Raw genomic sequence first — 17,703 nt, 5'->3', positions numbered from 1 at the left:
GGTTGATTAGATAATTGCATTAATGAGAAATTGAACAGGTGTTCTTAATAATCCTTTAGGTGAGTGTGTATATATATATATATATATATATATATATATATATATATATATATACACAAGTTTAATTTACAACCCACAGATGTCAAAATTACCCTGCAACTACATTGCACAAGAACATATTTTGCCAGAAATGTGATAAAAACTTTTACAACAGACGTACAATTTTTGCCTGGAATATATTAACAGAATAGGTACCTGTTAGTTTTAAAATAATTACATTGTTCCCTTATACCTACACGGAAGTACACTATAATTACAGAAACGTACACCGTAATTTCGGTTTACTTACGAAGTTCTTTGCAGGTTGTATATCTACTTGTTACCCCTTTATTACCCAAAACTTAACATATTGTTCCCTTATACCTACATTGAAGTACACTATAATTACAGAAACGTACACCCTAATTTCGGTTTACTCACGCAGTTGTTTGCGGGTCGTAAATATAAAGTGTTACCGCATTTTTTTAACAAACTGTAATCTAAACGCTGTTTTACGGCTTTCTAGATGCAGAAGACCTTGTCCATCATCATCCCTTGTTAGAAATAATACACATTGTGGTACCCAGTGCATCTTCTTATTCCAAAATAAATCAACCATTAAAGCCTGGATTCTTGACAGAAGAACTGCAGGTGGCTCAAGTACTGCTACACGGAGCCACAATGTAGCCTGGCTCCGCCCTCCTGCGTACTTCTGCTCAATTTTATTTCCCTTCAGTACTACGTCTGGGATTGTGGTGTATTCTTGGGTTTTCTCCGGCCAAATTTTTGGCGGCCCAATCAGCGAACAGAGGGAGTGGCTGAGAACGATGACGTTGATGTCGTGCGTTAGTTTGAGTTGTAGGGTTACGTCACGACCAAAGGTTAGCGATTAGTTATGGCAGATCCAGAGTGACTCTGGGCAGATCCAATAGTTTTAAACTTCAACAGAGTACCCGCCTACAAGGAGGTTAACGCTTGTCAATGGAGAGAGGCCAGACTCTCTGTACAAATGAAATGTACGAGAGTCTGGTAGAACCAGGCTAGCCACAATGTTGCTGCTACCAAATTGTTAATAATTAAGGAACGTCCTCTATATGACATTTGTGGCAATAACCACCTCCATTTTTTTAAGTTTTCCTTCAACCATCTCCATAACACCATCCCAATTTTTCATTATAGTTTGATCATCACCCAAATGGACTCCCAAATATTTAACACCCCCTGTAACCCATGACATTCCACCTGGTAAATTTGGTTTTCCTTGAGTCCACCCACCTACTTCCAATGCAGTACATTTAGCCCAGTTTACTCTTGCTGAAGATACTTTACCATACCTCTCTACCACCCCTTGGATTTTTTCCACACCACTACTTCCTTTAACAGCTATCATTACATCATCCGCATAGATATTCTAAAATATCTCTTAATTTACATAAAAACGGCTCAATTGCTATTGAATACAACATCCCTGACATTGCACAACCTTGCCTAATTCCCCTTTTAACTTTCAAAGGGACACTCAAGCCACCATTGACCTTAACTACACTTTCAATGTCACCATACAATACTTTAACCCTCTGGGGACCACAAATGCGCCCGCGCGTTTTGCTCGTTTTTTTTTTTTAGCAATGAAAATAAACACTAAATGCTCTGTTAATTTTGATCTTTCATTTTCGTGTAATACATCAATCGATCCTGTTCAGTTTCTATTTTTTTTTCTGTATACTCACAATAAAAATAAAGTGTTTTGCTTTTTGACAAATAAAGAAAAATTAACATGATGCGATTTCTGCCTTCTCTCTGTCAGTAAACTCCCATTTGAAACGCGTTCGAAAATGATCTATAACTCCGCGAAAATTCAGTCAAACAGGCAAACAGACCCACGGGCATAAAGCTTGAGATCGCATCTTTTAAATGAAGTAATTTATATAAAAAACAAATATTCTCAGCTTCTGTAATCTGTATAAAAAGAGAGCGACTCCAGTCGAGCTCATTACGAGCTAATTCACAGTAATGTGACCACTCCCCGGAGAGCGCGTGCTATTCAAACGCAAATTCTGAGAACTATTTCAGAGCTGTGAAACGCCCACATCAGCTGTAAACAAAGCGCGTCGCGACTCCTCGCGAGTGAGACATTATAGCCTACCTTATGGAGAAAAGATTCCTCAGAACAGTGCTGATGAGGAGCAATATCTCCTGAAATGAGGAGCAGATTCGGCAGAGGAGTGAGGTAGGCTGTTTTCTTTTCTCACGTGTGGAATAACGTTATGGAATAACGTTAGTGTAGGCCTATGTAAACCGCAAAAAGATGAATCGCATTTCTTTTTTTTTTTGTAATTCAAGTTTTTATTCTTTTCATCCAGTACATGACAACACATGTATCAATACTGCTTGCAAGGCCAGAATATTACAGTGGTTGAACTTAACAGAAGTAGATGTATTAACAAATGGTCAGAGAAAATAAATAAATGAAAATTACATTGATAATAATAATAATGAAAAAAAAAATTAAAAAAAATAAAAAATATATATTGTTTCACATGTAAAGACAGCGTCACAAAGGACCAAAAATCTTCCCAAACTGGAATATCCACCGGGACCCCTGCTTTGTTCTTATTATGTAGTTTGCAAAGCAAACGTTCGTATGAAGCTGTCTTGATCATTATGTTGACCCATTCTTTTAACTCTGGGGTTTCTGGAGTTTTCCAGTGTTTCAGGATGACTCTAGCCGTCACAGAGACCCCCACCATAATTACTGCAAACTCTCCCTTTGAAGTATTTGGCAACTGTTCCCTATCTCCTAACAGACACAACATTGGTAATGACGGTATTGTTGTTCCAAGCCATTTGCTCAAAATATTTAAGGTTCGTTGCCATAAAGGTTGAATAATTGGACATTTCCAGATACAATGAATAAAAGTACCTCTATCCTTTTGACATTTCCAACAAACATCATTATTTGTCAGACCCATTCTATTGAGTCTAAGAGGTGTCAAATAAAACCTATGTATGATTTTATACTGTGTAAATTGTCCTCTAGCCTCTCTTACATATTTGCCTGTGTTTGACAAAATTCTTTTCCACTCTTCGACCCCAATTACAATCCCAATGTCCTTTTCCCATATCGTCTTTAAATTAGTGCAGACATTGCTGAGCACCTGGTTGGTTTTCCTGTAAAATATGGAGGCTTTTTGTTGGGGATGAGGAAGTGTTAGGAAGTCCAAGATATGGTTTCCGTCTGTGTGCTGAATTTTCGTGGAAACACAATTCCTAATTTGAAGATATTTCCAGAAGTGATCTTTTCCCTTTAAATTATACTTCTGTACAAGATCATTATAAGACATAAATACACCCTTTTCAAACAAGTCTGACACAGTACACAAGCCATTCATATGCCATTTCTTCCAATATATGGGTGATTTCCCAATACAAATAGTAGAATTATACCATAGGGAAGAGTATGGTTGTTTACATTGTGATAATTTATGCATCTTGTGAATCTTCGCCCAAACCTCTCTTGAGTGCTTCATGATAGGATTTGTAGTTGTGTCTAAACACTGAGACAAGTGCTCGATAGGGCTGTATGGCCGTGACAAGGTTTTCTCAATAGTAACCCAGTCTAATTGAGCATTATTGTTCCAATGCTTGGCCAATTTGGCCATTTCAAAAGATATCTGATAGAGCCAAGGATCTGGTAATCCCAACCCTCCCTTATCACGGGATGCAGATAATTTGTTAAACTTTATCCTAGGCCTTTTCCCGTTCCATAGAAAACGTTTAACCATTAAATCATATTGGTTAAAGATCAAATGTGGTATTGAAAGCGGCAGCATCATCAGCACATAGTTAATTTGAGGGGAGACCACCATCTTAATTATATTTACTTTTCCCCATAAAGTTAGCTGAATTTTCCCCCATTTATCTAAGTTATTTTTTATGTTTTGTAGAAGTGGTGCCAGATTTAGGGTAGGAATCTCTTCCAACTCCCTACATATCTTTATACCCAAATATTTTATTCCTCTTGGGATCCATCTAAAGCCAAATTTAGTTACCATATTTGCGTTGCATATTCCGGATATAGGCGTAGCTTCCGACTTTGTCCAATTAATTTTATATCCAGACACTTTGGAATAGGATTGAACTGTCTCCATTAGGTGGGGTAAGGACTTATCTGGATCTTTTACCATGGCCAGAATGTCGCATATAAAAATAATTTGTGCTCTTTGTTGCCTCCCTGTACGCCTGAAATGTTTGCATTAGCCCTAACAGCAATTGCCAATGGTTCCAGCGTGATATTAAACAATAGTGGCGATAGTGGACACCCCTGTCTTGTCCCCCTAGTGAGGTCAAAAGATGGAGAAACTTTACCATTGGTGATCACGCATGCCTTAGGTGTCTTATATAATGTTTGAATCCACTTTATGAAGCAGGGCCCAAACCCAAAATTGGACAAAGTTGTAAATAGAAATTCCCATTGAACCCGATCGAACGCCTTCTCTGCGTCAAGTGAGAGGGCAACAATTGGGTCAATCTTTTCTCTGTTTAACCAAATTAGATGGAGTAACCTTCTCATGTTATCCGTTGATGACCTGTTCATCATAAATCCAACTTGATCAGGGTTTATAATGTTGGATAATACCTTTTCTAAACGTAATGCAAGAATTTTGCTCAGGATCTTGCAGTCTACATTAATCAAACTTATTGGACGAAAATTTGAGGGTTCAGTTGGATCCCTATCTTTCTTAGGAATCACTGATATTAGAGCATCGTTAAAAGAAATCCAGTAGCATATGCCTCATTATATACTTCTGTTAAGGTGGGTGCAAGTAAGTCTATATACTGTTTATAATATTCAACCGGGAGCCCATCTAACCCTGCTGACTTTCCATTCTTCATAATAGATACAGCTTTTTTGACTTCAAGTTCTGTTATTGGGCCTTCTAGCATATTCATCTCCTCTGAGGACAATTTTGGCATTTTGAGTTTGGAGAAAAAACTATTCAATTCTTCTTGTTTAGGACTAATATCAGCTGTATATAAATCTTTGTAAAACTTCTGTAAAACATCATTTATCTCCTTAGTTGACGTTACTACTCTGTTTCCTTTCTTAATAGCTGATATCAAATTACATGTATTTTTTTGCTTCAGCTGTCTAGCGAGCAATTTACCAGTTTTCTCCCCCTCCTCATAGAAAGTCGTTCCCAATCTGAATAAGGCATATTCCACCTTTTTATTATAAATTTCCTGGAGTTCAAATTTAAGTTTACAAATATCTTGATATAATTGATTTGAGAAACATTGGGATAATTGTTTTTCATGATTCTTAATTTTGTTGTCTAATTCCTGTATTCTGCCCCGATCCTCCCTTTTCCTTTTAGAAGCATAACCTATTATCTTCCCTCTAACATATGCCTTAGATGCTTCCCATTCAGTTGCTCTTCTATCAGTACTACCAGTATTAATTTCGAAGAAAGACTGTAAATCTTCTTTTAACGATGAACTAAAGGCCTCATGAGACAACAGTGAGGTGTTTAATCTCCATCTGCCATTTCGCTCTTCGTCACAATTAATATCAATGCCTAACGTCACGGCAGCATGATCTGATAAGGCAATAGCATTTATTTTACAGTGTGTTACATGCTTTGTCATTGTATTTGAGATCAAGAACATATCAATTCTGGAGTGGGATTTATGACAGTGTGAATAAAAGGTGTATTCCCTCTCGCGTGGATTCACAAGACGCCAAATATCCACTAATCCATTATCCTCACTCATCATATGAATTGCTGTTCTGTCTTTAGGATATGTTTGGTCACTACATTTACTTTTATCTATAAAAGCATCCCACACTTGGTTAAAATCTCCGGCTAGTATTATTTGGCCATCCATTTCCCCTAAATTCTTATTTAATTCATAGAAAAAATGAGGATCCCCTATATTTGGAGCGTAGATGTTACATAACACCACAGCAGTACCATTTATCGTGGCCTGTATACACACCATTCTCCCTTCACCATCCCTGACCTCACCAGTCAGAACAAAATTTAGCTTCTTATTCACTAGTATGGCGACCCCATTCCGCTTACTGGAAAAGGAGCTATGAAATACATGTCCAACCCACCCATACTTCAGTTTTAGAGCCTCCTCCCCTTTAAAGTGTGTTTCCTGAATAAATGCAATATCCACCTTATTATGTTTCAAATATGTCATAACTTTGCCTCTTTTTATAGGACTCCCACAGCCTTTTATGTTCCAAGACACACATATTATATGATTCCCCACCATAGTGCACTATGAAGTATCGACATCAGGAGAAAGGGTAAAGTAAAATAAAATAAAATTAATTCCAACCACAAAGGAACCCACTGTTGTATATTTATAGACCTTCCTGCCTAGCAAATACAATAACACATTTTTAGTAGTAAACTTTGTCATGACCGAACCTTTTTTCATGAAAAATTTGAAAAAAACATAACGAACACCATTAAGTAACGTTAACTTAAAATGCTCCCTTAAAACAGAACCTGGGAGCTCTGACCAGTCCCTGGTCTCTAAACCAAAGCCTGAAAAAAAAAAAAAAAAAATTGTTGCAAATATAACACGCAACAACGAAAAATAACTCCTATTGGTCCGTGGGGTACCCCCCATGCAGCTCATAATGTCACTGTCCAGCTGCACGCTGCTCGGGCAGCATACCAAAAAGCTCAAAACCCACTCGTGTTTAATTTCCACCCATGGTTGACTTTTATATAATCCTCATCGTCCAAACGCATCACTGTCTTATAAAGGCATACAGCGTACCTGTTTATGACCCATCATTGCGTAAGGTGCTGATAAAACGCTCCGCTTCCTCCGTGCTGGTGAAACTACGGTTTCTACCTTTCCAAGTAAATCTCAAGGTAGCAGGGAAAGCAAGCGTGTATCTCACGTTTAGCTGTTGAAGCGATTTCTTGGCAGGCAAAAAGGTCTTTCTTTTTTCAGCCAGCTCCTTTGTCATGTCGGGAAACACGGATAACTTAACATCCTCCCACTCGATTCCCCGGTGCTCCCGCGCTGACTGCCTCAAAAACCTGATCAGCACCGGTCTCGGCGGTTGATCCTCACTCGGCATGGGAGCCAGTATTCGATGGGCTCTCTCTATTTCGAATTCGCCCTCCATGTCGATCCCCAGGCCTTCACTCAAAACTTTCTTCACACATCTCTCCAAGGTGCCGTTCGTTCCATACTTCTCTTTCAGCCCCACAAGTCTTACATTATTCCTCTTACTATGGTTTTCAAGCATTTGAACACGATCCCACAAAACGTTTATCTTCTTTTCTTTAGCATCTTTATCTGTCGCCAACCTCTCTGTCACATCCTCCATTTGTGAGATACGGCCCTCCGCCTCCTCCATTCGAACTTGCAGCCCGTTCACGGTATCTTTTAGCTCCGTCATCGATTGTGTCCGCTGCCACTGCCTGAAGGGTCTTACTCATTTTAGTAACTTCAGCAAAAACTTTCTCTAGGCTCACTTTAGCGTCAGTCTGCTTTTCGGGCGGACTCGAAGCTGCCTTAGTGTCCGTTAAAGGTGGGGTCTGCCTGGTCGCCATGCGGTTTGCTTCTTTGAAATATTTGGATGTTGTAGTCATCGTGATACAATCAAAAACGTGATTAAGTTCTTAGCATCCGGATCATAAACGTTTTCAAAGTATTTTTTTTTTTTTAACACAATGTCAACTACTTCGTCATAAATTATCTAATTATTACCGAGTGGGTAGGAGCTTATCTAGATAGCTGCCATCTCGCTTGAGGTACACACGTGACTCCCATGAATCGCATTTCTATAATATGACTCGCCTTTCTGTGAGATGAATGAAGGGGACATATTTGTAAAGACTGTTTAGCCTAAATATGAATCGCGTGTCTGTGTGTGAAAGAATAAACTGCTTTGCTATAGCCTACTGAGATGAGTAAAAATCGACTGGAATATGTTGAAATAAAATGTATTTGTATAAGCAACGTATTAAACTGCAAAAAAAATACTATTTTTGTCAAAAATAAATTCATAGACTAAGATGTTAGATGTTCCAATGTTGGCTATATTCAAACTAATGAATACATATGATAAAATGTAGGCCTATAATCTTTTTTTTTTTTTTTTTTTACAAAGAAAGAGTACACTTGAAATATTGTTGAAATTGTAATTATTGTTGTAATTGTAACATTTTTAATAAAATAGCAAAACATATTTACAAGAGAGATGTAAGCGAAATCTTAAATGGTCAATATAAGTCTTCTTCTAAATACATCTTTTGTCCTTGCATTGTGGCTCAGTCAGTGTCACACCTGAATGAATGGCTCATTAGGCAGAGTCATTATGCAGAGTGGGTGGGACATTGTAATCCAAGGTGTAAACTACTCCTCCCCCTCACATATTGGCTTTCCAAGCAAAACCTGTTTTACACCATTTAAATCAATGTATTTTTTTTTGTGAACGATAAAGCAAGACTATTTTCACATCATTTTGAAGCTAGAACTCAAAGGGACAACATCCATTAGTCAAAAGTCTTGTGGACACATATTTAATATGTGTTTTGTGGTCTTAATTCAGCAACTTTCATTTAAATTTTTTCCAATAACCACGCATAAACATTATTCTCTTAAAAATACAAACATCTACATACACGTTGCTCGCATATTATGGTAGCCCTGTTTGTGCTATATAGAGTGAATTTACACCTTTGCCATTAACATGTTTATAAATAACTGAAAAAAGCACAAATGTCAAGGCATGTCAGAACATCTCAAGGACCCCCAAAACAGCTTGGTCCCCAGAGGGTTAACCCTCTGAGGTCGACAAACGCGCCGACGCGTTTTGCCGGATTTTCTCCACATTGTAGCACTATAAACTTAAATTACTCCATCATTTATGGTCATACAGAAAAAAGAAATATAAAAAAAGAATCTGTGATATTTCTCCTTTTGTATGTGTCCACTTACAATCAAATCAAAACATTGTGCTTTTGTAAAATAAAGAAAATAAACAGGGTGTGCTTTCTGCCTCTCCGTCGCGGTGAACTTTTTTTTCTTGAGCACGTCTATAAACTGAAACAAAACTCAGCGAATACTTGTCACACATTTATGAGCCATATACCTTTATAAACATTTAAGTGTGTACTTTTAAATGATCGGATTCAAAACGAAAACAAATATTCTCTGTTTAAGTAATTTGTATAAAACCAACAAGATGTCCAGCTTCTCAAACGCTTGCTCATTACAGTTAATTTGGCCACGCCTACTCGCGCAAAAGATATTCACATGCAAATCTCCACATGGAACGCGAACGTGCTCGTTACCTCGACAACAAAACACTTCACTTCACTTTTCGTCGAGTTTGAAAGACGTGCCTGAGCTTACATTGGATTTAGGCTACCTCAGAAGAAGAAGAACGCGATTTGAAGACAAGAAAGATAAGGTAAGAAATTCTTACATAGCCTAGTTTGTTATTGTTGCATAAATGTCACGTTGCAGCTGAACTGTTGCTAGATATATGGGGAATATTATAATATTTAGACCCGTGTTTACTGTGTTTGTGGATATCTGCTCAAACATAGATATGTTTATGGTAACCATAATGTTTTATATTTGAGAGTGATCGCGTTTGAATGTATCATATTTTGCAAGCGATCGCGTTTGAATGTATCATATTTTGCAAGCGATCGCGTTTGAATGTATCATATTTTGGATGAAAGCAAAACGCACCAAACGGCTTCATGTTTTTATTATTATCTCATTTCATATCATCATAACGGATGGAAACATTTGAAGTAACATGATAATCAATATATTTTTCTCTAGCTTCTTTTGGAAGATTTATAGGCTGCTATAGGTTATTTATTGTTATTATTATTTTATCCGCACTGCGCATATACCTTATGCCTACAAGGCACAACAAACCTGGTGTTCATTATATTATATATCGTTGGAAACGTGTGTGTGTGTGTGTATTCTGTGAATTTTAAAAAGGAATTTTAAAAAGCAATTTTAACCAGAAAAATCTAATATTTATTTCCAAAATCGTGCAGGCCTTTCTCTTGATATCAGTATGTTCACTTTTTTTTTTTTCAGGTCCCAGATGCCACTGAGGACTTCAACATTCACATGAGTCTCAGTACGTGAACATGGTAAAGTGAAAATCTTGGAAATGAAAGGTATGTACAATGTTTTTAGGAATGGCACAAAGGTCTCTGTCTTTGAAGTGCTTTTTTGGCATTTGTTGTGTATCTTTGGATTATGTTGTGTTGTAAATAAATCCAAACAATTTAAAAGCCATTATTTTTTAAATCTCCTCATTTACAGTATTGTGCAAGGTTGCTCAGAATGATAGGGGCCTGATAGCTCCTAATAGGGCCGTTAGGGGAGGTTCTTTGTCTTTCTCAGGTGAGAAAAGCTTACATATTAATGAGCTCTCGCATAAGGCTTTTTCACACAAAACACGTCGTAAAATTTTTAAATCAATATATTGTCTTATCTGAATGAGCAGTCAGGGTGATTTTCACATAGTTTTGCAGCAAATATTCTAGGCTACGTCATACAATTTTCAAAAGTCTTGTGAAGAAATAATCAGTATGGGTTTCATGGCCTTATTTCAGTGAGAATTTTTTTTTGTATTTTCAAAAACCACGCATAAATGTCATTATCTCAAAACTACAAACTTTTACATACATGCTGCTGATATATTATTGTAGCAGAGTTTGTGCTGAATACAGTGTAATTAGACTTTAGCCATGAAAATGTCACAAGTAACAGAAATAACCAGAAATGTCAGAGCATGTCAGAACACCTCCAGGGCCCAGAAAACAGCTCAGACCTCAGAGGGTTAAGCTGGTTTAGATCGTACTTATCAGACCGCTACCATTTTGTCTGTTTAAATGGGGAAAAATCGAAGATAACTTCAGTAAACTATGGAGTGCCGCAGGGATCTGTGTTAGGCCCTCTGCTATTCTCAATATATATGCTGCCACTTGGTAATATTATAAGAAAACATGGAATTAATTTCCACTGTTATGCTGATGACACTCAATTATATATTTCATCACGACCAGATGAAAACAATAAATTATCTAAATTGACAGAGTGTGTTAAAGATATAAAATACTGGATGACGTGTAATTTTCTGCTATTAAATTCAGATAAAACGGAGGTATTACTTATTGGTCAAATAAACTACCCACAAAACCTCTTACAATACAACTTTACTTTAGAAGGATATCCTGTTACTTTATCCACTACAGTAAAAGACCTGGGTGTTATACTAGACCGCAACTTGTCTTTCGAAAATCATATTTCATATGTTACAAGAACAGCCTTTTTCCACCTTAGAAACATTGCTAAGCTACGTAACATGCTATCTGTTTCTGACGCAGAAAAGTTAGTTCATGCATTCATGACCTCGAGACTAGATTACTGTAATGCTTTATTAGCTGGTTGTCCTGCATCCTCAATAAACAAGCTACAGTTAGTCCAAAATGCAGCTGCTAGAGTTCTTACTAGGTCAAGGAAATATGATCATATAACACCAATTCTATCATCTCTACATTGGTTACCTATAAAGCTCCGTATCAATTACAAAGTATTACTAATGACCTATAAAGCCCTAAATGGTTTAGCTCCTGGGTATTTAACGGAACTTCTATCGCCCTACAATCCATTGCGCTCTTTAAGATCACTAAATTCGAGGCTTCTGGTCATTCCTAGGATATTTAAGTCCACTAAAGGAGGGAGGGCATTTTCACATTTAGCTCCTAAACTGTGGAATGGCCTTCCTGATATTGTTCGAGGCTCAGACTCGCTGTCCCAGTTTAAAACTAGATTAAAGACGCATTTCTTTAGCCAAGCATTCACATAATACTTACCTTTTATACTACAGTTGAATCAGATTGAATGCATTATTGTTATGAACAGCAGCTACGATAATTATTTCCCATCTGCTTTTCTGTTGTTATCTCGGGACGCTAGAAGCTATAAATTTGAATTGAATTGAATTGAACTGTGTGTCTGTATGCCTGATTGACTGAGTATTCGCTGAGTTATTGTTCATTTTCGGACGCGTTTCAGAATGGACTACACTGACAGAGAGAAAGCAGAACTCACATCATGTTTATTTTTCTTTATTTGGCAAAAAGCACAACACTTTGTTTTTATTGTGAGTATACACAAAAATAATACACATTTAACAGAATCGATTGATGTATGAAACTTGTTTGTAATATCAAAGTCAACAGAGCAAAATTAATCTCGTTTGAACTGATAAAAAAAAAAGCGAGCCTATCGCGCCGGCGCGATTGTCGACCTCAGGGGGTTAATAAACGTGTATGCTCCAGTTATGGCAACTGAGAGAGTGCTGTTTTTAGAAACATTGTTAAACACTGTGCAAAATTGTGATCCTGACCATTATCTCCTGATTGCAGGGGACTTTAATTGTACTGCGATGGATATAGATAGAAACCATCTAGAACCTCATACAGCTTCCAGGATGTCGTTGAATCGTTTTATTGAAACTAATGACTTAGTGGATGTGTGGAGAAACTTGAACAGTAAAGTTAAACAATACACATGGGTACAAATAAGGGAAAGGGTAGTTTCAATGGCAAGACTGGATAAGTTGTATTGTTTTAAACATCAAGTACAAATTGTAAAAACATGTTGTATTAGCCCTGTTTTTTTTTTCTGACCATTCCATGGTGATAGCAAGTGTATTCTTAAAGTTTTTTAAAGTAAAAAGTGCATATTGGATTTTTAATAGTGCTTTGGTGCAAGATTTACATTTTAAGAATTGTTTTGAGTTTTTTGGAAGGAATGGAAGGTTAAAAAGGCAATGTTTTCAAGTGTACAACAGTGGTGGGATTTGGGAAAGAAACAAATACAACAACTCTGTGTACAATACAATTTCAATGTCACCCAGAATATGTCTAAAAAAATTCGAATTTTGGAAAATTATATTTTAGAACTTCAAAATGTATGTGATTTTGCAGGAAATCAAGTGAATTCTCTTATTGGAAAAAAAGCGGAATTAAGAGATCTGCTCGGTAGTAAAGCACAGGGGGCATTGATCAGGTCTCGTTTTCAGAATTCTTCTGAAATGGACGCTCCTTCCAAGTTTTTCTTCAGCTTGGAAAAGAAAAATGGCCAAAGTAGAATCATTCATTGTCTCCCCGGTCAGCCAATGGGCAAGAGCTCACTGAAACTGCTGATGTGCGCAGGAGGGCTGCTGACTTTTATAAGGACTTGTTCAAATGGGAGTACAACGAGGACCAAGAGCTGGTACAAGATTTTCTCGGAGGCCTACCTCAAGTGCAGGAGGAGGCAAAAGAAAAGTTGGTGAGCCAACTGACTCTGGGAGAATTGCATACAGCTTTAATGAGCATGGAAAACGGTCGGGCTGGAGCAATTCATACATGCGGGTCATACTGTGTACCGGGCAGATCAATCACAGAAAACATTGGTTTAATTAGAGATATTTTTGAGATAGCAAAAATTACAGGCAAGAAATTTGGTATGATTTCGCTAGACCAAGAAAAGGCCTTTGACCGAATTGAACACCAATATTTATGGAATGCGCTTGATTTTTTTGGGTTTCCTTCAATTTTTGTTGAAATGGTTAATGCCTGTCCATGAACACCAGTGTAGTTTTGTAGTCTATCTAAGAGTATTGTGTGATCTATAGTGTCGAACGCAGCACTAAGATCGAGTAAAACTAGTATTGAGATACAGCCTTGGTCAGAAGCTAGAAGTAAATCATTTGTAATTTTAACGAGCGCAGTTTCTGTGCTATGATGCGGTCTGAATCCTGACTGAAACTTTTCATAGATGTCATTTTCTTGCAAGAAAGAGCACAATTGAGTGGACACAACTTTTTCTAGTATTTTAGACATAAATGGTAGATTTGAAATGGGTCTGTAATTTGCTAGATTATTATAATCTAATTGTGGTTTCTTAATAAGAGGTTTTATAACTGCCAACTTGAATATTCTTGGAACATGACCTAAAGATAAAGACGAGTTAATAATATTGAGAAGAGGCTCTTCCACTACAGGTAACACTTCTTTCAGTAGTTTAGTTGATATTGGATCTAATAAACATGTTGTTGGTTTAGATGCAATGATAAGTTTATTTAGCTCTTCCTGTCCTATAGTTGTAAAGCGCTGTAGTTTTTCTTGAGGGGCGATAATTGAGGCTGAATCATAAGACACCATTAAAGATTGTACATTTACAATTGTGTTTCTGATGCTTTCTATTTTCTCAGTGAAGAAATTCATGAAATCATTACTACTAAACTGTAACGGAATATTTTGCTCAGGTGACGTCTGTTTATTTGGGTTAGGGTTAGCCACGGAGTTAAATAAAAACCTAGGATTATTTTGGTTATTTTCTATTAGTTTGCGGAGATGCTCAGCCCTGGCTGCTTTTAGTGCCTTTTTATAACGTGACATACTGTCTTTCCACGCGATTCTAAAGACCTCTAAATTAGTTTGTTTCCATTTACGCTCTAAATTACGAGTTTCTCTCTTGATAACATGCGTAGTATTGTTATACCATGGTGCTTTAGTTTTCTCTCTAACCTTTTTTAATCTAATTGGTGCAACAATGTTTAATGTACTAGAGAAAATGGTGCTCATAGTGCTAGTCATTTCCTCTAGTTCATCTGTTTGTTTGGGTTCACTGAGCAGCTGAGTTAGATCAGGTAAGCTATTTGAGAATCTATCTATAGCTGTTGGAAGGATTGTTCTGCCTGGTCGATAACGTGGCGCAATGTGACAAATTTCAGCAGTACGTAGTATGCAAGTGACCATGTAATGATCAGTGACTTCATCACTTTGCGGTATAATATCTATATCGGTTGGATTGGTTCCATATAATATAATTAAATCTAGCGTATGATTAAGACGATGAGTGGGACCAGTGACGTTTTGCTTGACCCCAAAGGAGTTTAATAAATCTGTAAACGCAGCCCCTAACGCATCATTTGTGTTATCGACGTGTATGTTAAAATCTCCAACAATTAATGCTTTATCGACATTGACCAATAGATCTGAGAGAAAGTCTGCAAACTCTTTTAGGAAATCAGCGTAAGGCCCAGGCGGTCTATATACGGTAGCCAAGGCTAGAGATAATATGGATTTCTTTCTTACATCTAAGAGAGTAACATTTAGCACATTTACTTCAAACAAATTAAACCTGTGACCTGTTTTCTGAGTAACATTAAAAATATCTCTGTAGATTGTTGCAACACCGCCACCACGACCAGTCAGACGGGGCTCATGCTTATAACAGTATCCTGGAGGAGTAGACTCATTAAGGCCGAAATAATCATTAGGTTTAAGCCAGGTTTCAGTAAGGCAAAGTACATCGAAACTATTATCTGTGACCATTTCATTTACAATAACCGCCTTAGGTGTGAGCGATCTAATGTTAAGAAGACCTAGCTTTAGAAATTGTTTTTGTTCACTAATATTGAGATTTTCTGGTTTAATCACAATTAGATTTTTCCTGGATCCTACAGTAGATTTAATGTTTGACCTCACTAAACGAGGAATAGAGACAGTTTCAATATAATGTTCTACATTGGTACTTATATCAATTAAGTTTGGACAGCAAAGAGTGTGATTTGGACTTTGACTTACTAGTCATATGGTGTGTAACGTCTTGGAGATGTTGTCCGACAGAAGAGCCGCTCCGATTCTCCTGGGGTGAAGGCCATGAGCACGGAAGAGCCTAGGTCGCTCCCAGAACAGATTCCAATTATTTACAAAGAGCAGTCTCTGTTCATTACACCATGACATTAACCATTCATTTAGAGCAAATAATCTACTGAACCTTTCTTGTCCTAGTCGGTACGTGGGAAGCGGTCCAGACACGATGATCGTTGTTTCAGGCGATGTGCTGCGTACCGTCTCGATCAGGCTCCTGTAGTCCTTCTTCAGAACCTCCGTCTGTCGCAGCCTGATGTCGTTCGTTCCCGCGTGCAACACAACAGCTCCGACGCGCTTGTCACTGTTCAGGATCTCGGGGACCTGCGCAGCGACATCAAGAACACGAGCACCAGGAAAGCAGTGAGTGCGCACCTTACCTTTTCCTGAGGTAGCGTGGACATGCCGGACGATGGAACTGCCGATGATCACAGCGTCGCGTTCCGTCTCGCGTAGAGGGGAGAAGCGGTTCCGGGTGGAGATCTGAATGAACGGCAGAGATGCGCGCTGTTTACCACAGCTCGCAAAAAGACAGTTTAAATTTAAATCGCGTTTCTGTGTATGAATAAATGATGATGTTTTAGCAAACTGTATTGCTATACTGAGATGAGTAAAAATCGACTGAAATATGTTTAAATAAAATGTAGGCTATTTGTATAAGCAACGTATTAAACTGCAAATTAACATTTATATGCCCTAATATTTCATAAAAACAACGTTACATTCAGGCGAAATATGAAAGACAACATTTTGTTGACTAGATTCGGGTACAGTTTTTACTGTAGAATATACTGCCACATCAAATAAGCTTTTGTTTAGCAATTTCTATATATATTGTAGCATCTGGATCAATCAGACACACATATATTATTCATTTATTTATTGAATAATCCAGCAAACTCACTCTCCCAAATAAGGCCTGTGAAACGTTCCCCAAATGAAGCTAACACACTGGCAGGACGCAGTGTCTTGTTACAGGACACACACTGAGACTGGGTTTTACGACAGGAAAGAATGTCCTGAGAGCTGTGACTCTCACTTAAATTCTTGCAGAGGAAGAGAAATAAAAACCCTGTTAATCCTATATATATTCTATATATAACCACTTGATAAATGTGTAAACATGTATCTAATTTTCCCATCTCATGATTTTCCCTTTTATGTGGCGTTTGTATTCTTGTAAACTCAATTGGGTTAATGTTTCAGACTTTGCATATTATGGTTAACCAACATTATATGTGTGGCATGTTTGGTCTCTAAAAAATCCAATCTTCATCTCCGATTTGTTAATTTACATTACATGTTGCTAACTTTGTGATGCATTAGTATTATAAGAATCTTAAAGATTCTTTTCTTAAACACCCAATGAAAGTACATATTCAAATGCCCTGCTAGAACACAAAGGGTCGTAAAATTTCCCTCCAAAGGGAAATCTTCTCATTGGCTCTTGCACCTCCAGAGGTTGTGCCATCTTCACGCTTTAAAGTCACTGATCAGCTTTTAGCTCTCTCTTACTCCCTTTCTGAAATGCTGACGTGAAGATGATGCTGAACTAGAAGCCTCTAAGGACCCACCAAGCTTGTGCCAGGCTGCGGCCTTGTCTTTCCATTCACCAAAGATACTCTGACTACCACTGGTTCTCTCTCATCAAGACCACATCAGCAAAGATCAACTGGAGCCTCAACAAATTGCATCAGGACGGTTTAATTCAAATGGGCGAGACATGCAAGTATCAAACTTAGTCTCATTATTTGATACATTAAGTATCCTTACCCCTTTAAAGAAAGGCGTGTTAGAACTAAACTGATGGTTTGCTCAAGGCTGTTGATCTGCTGAATTTCAAACAATACTATAACTTCTTGCTTTCCTGTATTCTGCTTCAGCTCTTTTTCCCTTGGTAAACTGTATGCATGTATGTGTGTGTATGTTAGAGTAG

General features: G+C 37.6%; 1 protein-coding gene across 1 annotated transcript in view; it reads right to left on the bottom strand.

The window, feature by feature from the left end:
• LOC311095071 (uncharacterized protein) overlaps positions 1–15,794 on the bottom strand; it is a 33,943-nt gene extending 18,149 nt beyond the window's left edge. The window contains exon 1 of the mRNA XM_084133404.1: positions 15,702–15,794. The gene's annotated coding sequence lies outside the window, so the exon portion shown is untranslated. The remainder of the gene's footprint in view (positions 1–15,701) is intronic.
• Between the last annotated feature and the right edge of the window lie 1,909 nt (positions 15,795–17,703).

The sequence above is a fragment of the Abramis brama genome (assembly GCF_963993115.1).
Source record: "Abramis brama genome assembly, chromosome: 13".
In the NCBI taxonomy this organism is placed as follows: domain Eukaryota; kingdom Metazoa; phylum Chordata; class Actinopteri; order Cypriniformes; family Leuciscidae; genus Abramis; species Abramis brama.
The sequence above is the reverse complement of the archived record's forward strand: the minus strand, read 5'-3'. Positions and strand labels throughout refer to the sequence as shown.